Source organism: Pyxicephalus adspersus, unplaced genomic scaffold (assembly GCF_032062135.1).
Source record: "Pyxicephalus adspersus unplaced genomic scaffold, UCB_Pads_2.0 Sca1475, whole genome shotgun sequence".
In the NCBI taxonomy this organism is placed as follows: Eukaryota; Metazoa; Chordata; class Amphibia; order Anura; family Pyxicephalidae; genus Pyxicephalus; species Pyxicephalus adspersus.
The window spans coordinates 1-6,000 of NW_027318482.1; the positions used below are offsets into that span (position 1 = coordinate 1).

Genomic DNA, 6,000 nt, shown 5'->3' on the forward strand with positions numbered 1-6,000 from the left:
CCTAGATACGAACAGGGCTTCCCTGCTCCCTTGTGTGCAGGATGGAGGCTTGGAAGGGGAAAGGGGGCGGTTTACATGACTCGCAGAAGAAATCTTTTGCTAATCATAGCTGAGACTGAGCTCTTCTGCAAGCTCTTGTTTGACCAAAACAAACTCTGCAGTTGTTTCTTTTTTTGCTTTGTTTGTGATTAGCCAACAGTGAGGATTTTATACAGTAACTGACACCATGCTGCCTAATAATATGTTAAGACAAACATCTCTCCTAATTGCATTTATTAAAATAATGTACCTGTTCTGACTTACATACAAATTCAACTTAAGGACAAATGTACAGTCCCTATCTCGTATGTAACCCGGAGACTACCTGTATTATGCAGTCTTTTATCCAATCTCTAGTTTCACAGAAATAGTATTCATTCTTTTCAGCTGTGCTGGATAAGTTTTCAGATTCTGCCCCCAATCTTTTACTCAAACAAATGTATCTGATACACTTTAAGCTTCTCTGTTGTGCTGTGTACTGAGCTAACCTGTAGTACTCTGGGAACCCTTGTGAAATATTAATTTGTATGCAAATAGTTAAAAATCGAATATAAAACATTAAACTTATCAACATAAAAACAGCTAAAATAAAACGGACATAGAACCATATAAGAATCCCATTTACACACCCATAAATTCCATAACCATGACTGAAATATTTGTGTAAATTGGTTTTAGATTTGTATTTCCTCTGAATTTACAGATCTAAATAATGTCTTCCCGTGACCTCCAAAGCATTCTGTGAATTCTAAAAATTACAAAGTTATTGTTCTCTTCAACTCCTAAAAGCTATGTTTTCAAACAGACTTATGAAATATTAGAGGTATGTGTTTTAATTAATTCAAGTAATATTTTTCCGCATCCTCTGATAATATTGTGTTTAAACTTGTACACACAGCTAACTTTAAACATAAACTGTGCAACCTTTTACTATTGGTTATAGCTTATATATACTTTGTTCCTAAAAACTTTTAAATGTTTGTCATTTTCCTATGAACACTTCAGACTCTAAATAAGGAACCAAAGGCCTTTTTAAAACTTTCCATGATAATCACATTAGCTAGTTTACAGGGCATGAATGCCCTTTTCCCACTTCACTTTATGTGTCCTTTTTAATTTAACCTTAGACAGCTCACAAAAGACTTTACTGGGATATAAATGACCTTAGAGTTGAATACAAAGAAAAACATAATAACATTTGTGAAGTACTGGGTAGTAAATCTAAGTAGTCCTCATGTTTTTTTTTTTTTAAACTCTTCCAACTATTTACTTTTGAGTCAACCCCTAGGCCCTGGACTATACATTGATACAATATTTTTATTGTAATACAACTATAGAAGAACAATTATGTTATCTCAACCACCTTCAACAACACTACTTACATTTTATATGCATACATTTTTTTTTTATACAGAACAAAAAAAGATCCCTACAGTGCACAAATTGGAGAATGATTTGTAGAGATGAAACCCTTGTTTTCTGGGTGGTTCATATACATTCTACAGCAATACAATCTCTTGTTGAGGTCCATGTAGAATCATCTGTTTGCCATTTTAAAATTTCCATCTCTCATGCAGTCTACTACTTCCTCTTCACCATTGTTGGTAAATGAGAACCCACTTACACTTTAATTGTTTTAGATTTAAAAAGGTCCCTCTCTATACAGTACCTACATTAACCCCAATCCTAATCCTTTCCTCAAGATTATTTTGACCTTGTTCCTATAGCAGGAAACCCCATTAACGACTTCCTATGGCATTATCATAAAACATGTACAATTCTATCATAGGCAAACACTGGGAGGAGGACTCATTGATGTAGGCATGCCCTCCAAAACTTTTCCACTTGGAGTGTGTGGGCAGGTTCTTGTTAAAGTAGCAGCATTGCAATGGTGTGAATCATTCACCATATGCATGTGCAGAGACACAGATGTAGTAGGGAATAATTTGAGATTTCAAGTTCAACAAGTGGAAATGCTTGCGATGCCTGTGATTGCAGTGCTACAGTCAATTCTACAATACGTTTATTTTTTATTTCTATTCTTCCCACCCATACATCTAAATACCCAGTCCCAACCTTCCCTACGACCTAAATTTTTTTCTAACCAACTATTTTCACTGGATTTATACAACAAAAAAGTTTCCAGGTCTATATCTAAAAATGCTTTAAATGTCTTTCAAACCCACTATTTCTACTGGGTTTATACAACAAAAAAATGCACAGGTTTATATCTAAAAATGACGTAACATTCAAAGATTTTTTGTTTGGGAATGAATTTAAAACATTTCAATATCCCTATGTGTATCCATTTTCCAACATGTATTATTATATGGGAAAATGTGCATTCGCTCCCTTGTGTGGTCATGTGGTGATCTCCAATTTGTACTCCATACTGAATCAATGTTGTAGCAACAATCAAACATCATCAACAAATGGGAGTTAGACAGAACAGAATTGTTAGTTAGACTAACAGTCATCAGAACCAATGATTTTACCATTGCTACACTGCATTATTAAGGCAATGTAAAGATTATACAGATAGAGACATCCCTTTAAATTTTAATTTAATTAATTTATTGTACATACTGGGGTGCATTTAGTTTTAAAAGAGTAGGGCTGGGTAGATCTTTCACGATCCTTCCAAACGACAAAAGACTGCAGGATGCATGAACGAGTGCTGTAAATACATCACTGTTCTGCTCTATGGAGAGGGGAGGGGAAGAACGGGAAGGGGAAGAACATCAGAGTGGCACCCCGCTGTGCTCTCTCCCCTTCACTTTCATTACAATCGATTGAGCATTAAATAAAAGAACATGTTTAGTAAAAAAGGTAAAAAATTAGGTTAAGGTTTGCTAACAGCAATCATTTTTTCTTGAATTATTGGGTATTTCTCGCAATTTACCTTTAACTTATTCAATAGGCAAAGTAAAATTTCATTCTGCAATTTCAACATGCCCTACTTCATTAGTAAGTAGTTAGTCTCACTATTTTTGGCCGTTATGAACAGATTTCACCTAGTTGCCCTACTTCATATTTTTGTAAATATAGACAGATAGGTACCAAATTGCAAGTTTAGAGGCAAAGCCTAACTTGCCTTTATTTTCCAATTTTAACCTTAAATGACTATGTGATACTGTGTATCATTAAGCATTTAACATTTATACCCTGGTAATTTAAAAGTATTCATGCCTCTAGGCTTGTAGTAACATAATGTGGGTAAAATTACTGTATCAGGACTACTCTCTATACCTTGTTAAAACCTTTACTGAAATAAATAACTAAAACTAAAATCTTCTGGAATAATAGACCCAACCCAACTGGTTTAGAAACGAACAAGCAATGGAAGCCACATATTTCTGATATGAAGGGGTTCCTTCTGTGATTGCTTATGATTATCATTTTATGTTAAGTTAAGGTTTTTCTAACTTATTATGTTCAAGACTAAAATTTGAGATTTACTATTTTGAATGAAAAAATATTAAATGTGTATATATAATTTCTAGCTACTTTTTACATATTCACTGTCTATCCTTAGCAGCTTTGTTTAAAACAATCCTGTTCATAGAGCTCATCACCTGAATGTCAGATATTTACACAATATTAAATAAAATGAGAATGATTCATTGCCTAGTCTAAAAGTTTTCCAGTTACCACTGGAAATGGTTTATATTAATCCAAGGTGAAAAGTTAAAATACTGTCACAACTCTAAACTGTCATAAATAATATGTGATCCAATGATTTTTCTCTTTTAGAAATATTCCTTTGTTGCACTTCTAACGGATGTTTTGGAAATTGAAATAAAAGATAAATTTGCCAAAAGCCGTCCTATCATTAAGAGGTTTCTTGGAAAATTAACTATTCCGGTCCAAAGACTCTTGGAGAGACATGCCATTGGGTAAATATATGGTTTTATATTATGTGTTGCTGTTTGCAGTTATAAATCTACTGTTGTTTGCATATTTGATATATATCAAGCAATAAGAATGTTGTCCATTTGATACATAGAAAAAAAGTTGCCATACACAGATATTTTTTTATGGAAAAAATATATATTTGAATATTCTCTAAATTGATGCACCTCTGAAAATTATCATAAGGTCTACATTAGCTAATTAAAATATATAATATAATATATTATAAAAGAATATAACTAACTAATGTAAATATTCACTATAACCAGTTATCGTTTTGTCTGTGATTTTGTCTTTTTGGTAACATAAGATTTTAGTTTTGTAGTCTGGGCACTTTGAGCATGTTTCCTAAATCAGAATGCATTTCATGCTTTCCCATACTCAAATTAAATGTACTAGCTGAACCTAATTCCCTAACACTATTGTGACCAGAGATCATTAAAGCAACAATGTCCAGGGCACCTTTTACAGCAACAGCATAGGTAAGTTAGCTTAGTTAAAACTCCATAGCTATCTTAGCTACCTAAATATTTTTATGCTTTTCTAAGGACACATGCAGGTTTTGTGAAACACTGTTTTTTATTTCTTTAAAAATTTGCAGATTAAAAAAAAATTAATAAAAAACAAATATTTGCCATTTCCAGGCGGCAGTAGCATGAGCAGTGCCATGACATGTGCAGGCCAAAGGCTTGTTTTGTAAATTTAATTCTTCAATCTGTCATCTTTATATCCTAGCTGGCCAAGTGAATCAAAAAACCTGGAAGACAATGCACACCATTTGATGCACCTAAAATTTATTAAGTTCAGGGCTGTCCAACTCCAATCTTTGAGAGCCACAAACAGGCCAGAACTTTACTGCTGCGTGTGCCAATCCTGGCCTTTAAATATTTGAATTGGTCAGCCCTGATTTAGCCGGTTTATTCTGAGAGTTCAGCTGGGCTAGAGGGAAATTATATTGGATATGGCTAAATCATTTATTCATGTAGCATTATTTTTGTCCCTTATGAATTTATTTAGCCTAAGGCTCTGAAATAACAATGTTTAATTTTAATGCCTAAGGGTAAACTTCTATGCATTGTATATTTAGTAACTTCCCATTATTGGCATAAAGTCCAGCACAGTCTAATGTCATAGCCATATGACTAGGCTTAAATTAAGTCCTGTAAGTTTGAAAAAATTAAGATGCTTTTCCAATATATTTATAGAAGCTTTATGTTATTTGATCCCATTTTTTAAAAAGTTTTTACATTTTCATGCATCAGCATTTGGTTTCTGGGTATTGATTGCAATTTTTTTTTTTTTTATGCCAAGTTCTTCTTACATATGATGGCTTATTAAATTTGAATATGCCTGTTAAGTAGGGCTACACAGAAATTGATGTATACTTGTTTCTCCTAATTTATTCTTGGCAGCTGTGGAGTGGGATATTGCCCAAATATTGCTTAAAAAATATAGCCTGCATAATACAGTTATAAATACTCTAATGGAAATAAGCAACAGCATGCATCTGTTACTGTAAAACTGGCATTAAAAATGAGATGCTGTTAAAATGCTTATTTATTTACATGGTATTATCTTTCCAACTTAGTGGGGTCCGCATGCACTTCTAACATATAGTCTGCTTTCAGTGATCAAATACTCAGCTATAATCTTGGTAGAAGACTCCCAACCGATCATGTCAGTGGATATTTACAGTTCAAAGTTGAAATCTTGTCATCGATTCATGATGGTAAGAAAATATCGGGAGACTAATAGAGAATGGTATCCTCATAGTTGATACACAAAAGTAATTTTAATGTACTATGGCCTCATTAAACTGGTATTTTCCACACCAAGGGATTTATCATATTTGTTTTGGTTTTATCCTTTATACTCTTTACTATATATACTGTTGCTTTTATGTTACTGGGTTTCAGTGTACAAAAAAAGCCATCTTTGAGTAGAAAATTATGTCATTTGATTCTTGTTCAGGAGACAGAACCACATTTGTTAATAAAAAAATGAACTTCTGTTAAATAAACGTGCAGTAGTTAAATATATATTTTATTC

The 6,000-nt window shown here is 33.0% G+C and overlaps 1 long non-coding RNA gene across 1 annotated transcript; it reads left to right on the forward strand.

Annotated features, from left to right (window-relative positions):
- Window positions 1-761: 761 nt before the first annotated feature.
- On the forward strand, window positions 762-5,805 carry LOC140321232 (uncharacterized). The gene is made up of 3 exons (XR_011918865.1): window positions 762-862; window positions 3,793-3,935; window positions 5,580-5,805. It is a non-coding gene; the product is annotated as an uncharacterized lncRNA (long non-coding RNA).
- The last annotated feature ends 195 nt before the right edge of the window (window positions 5,806-6,000 follow it).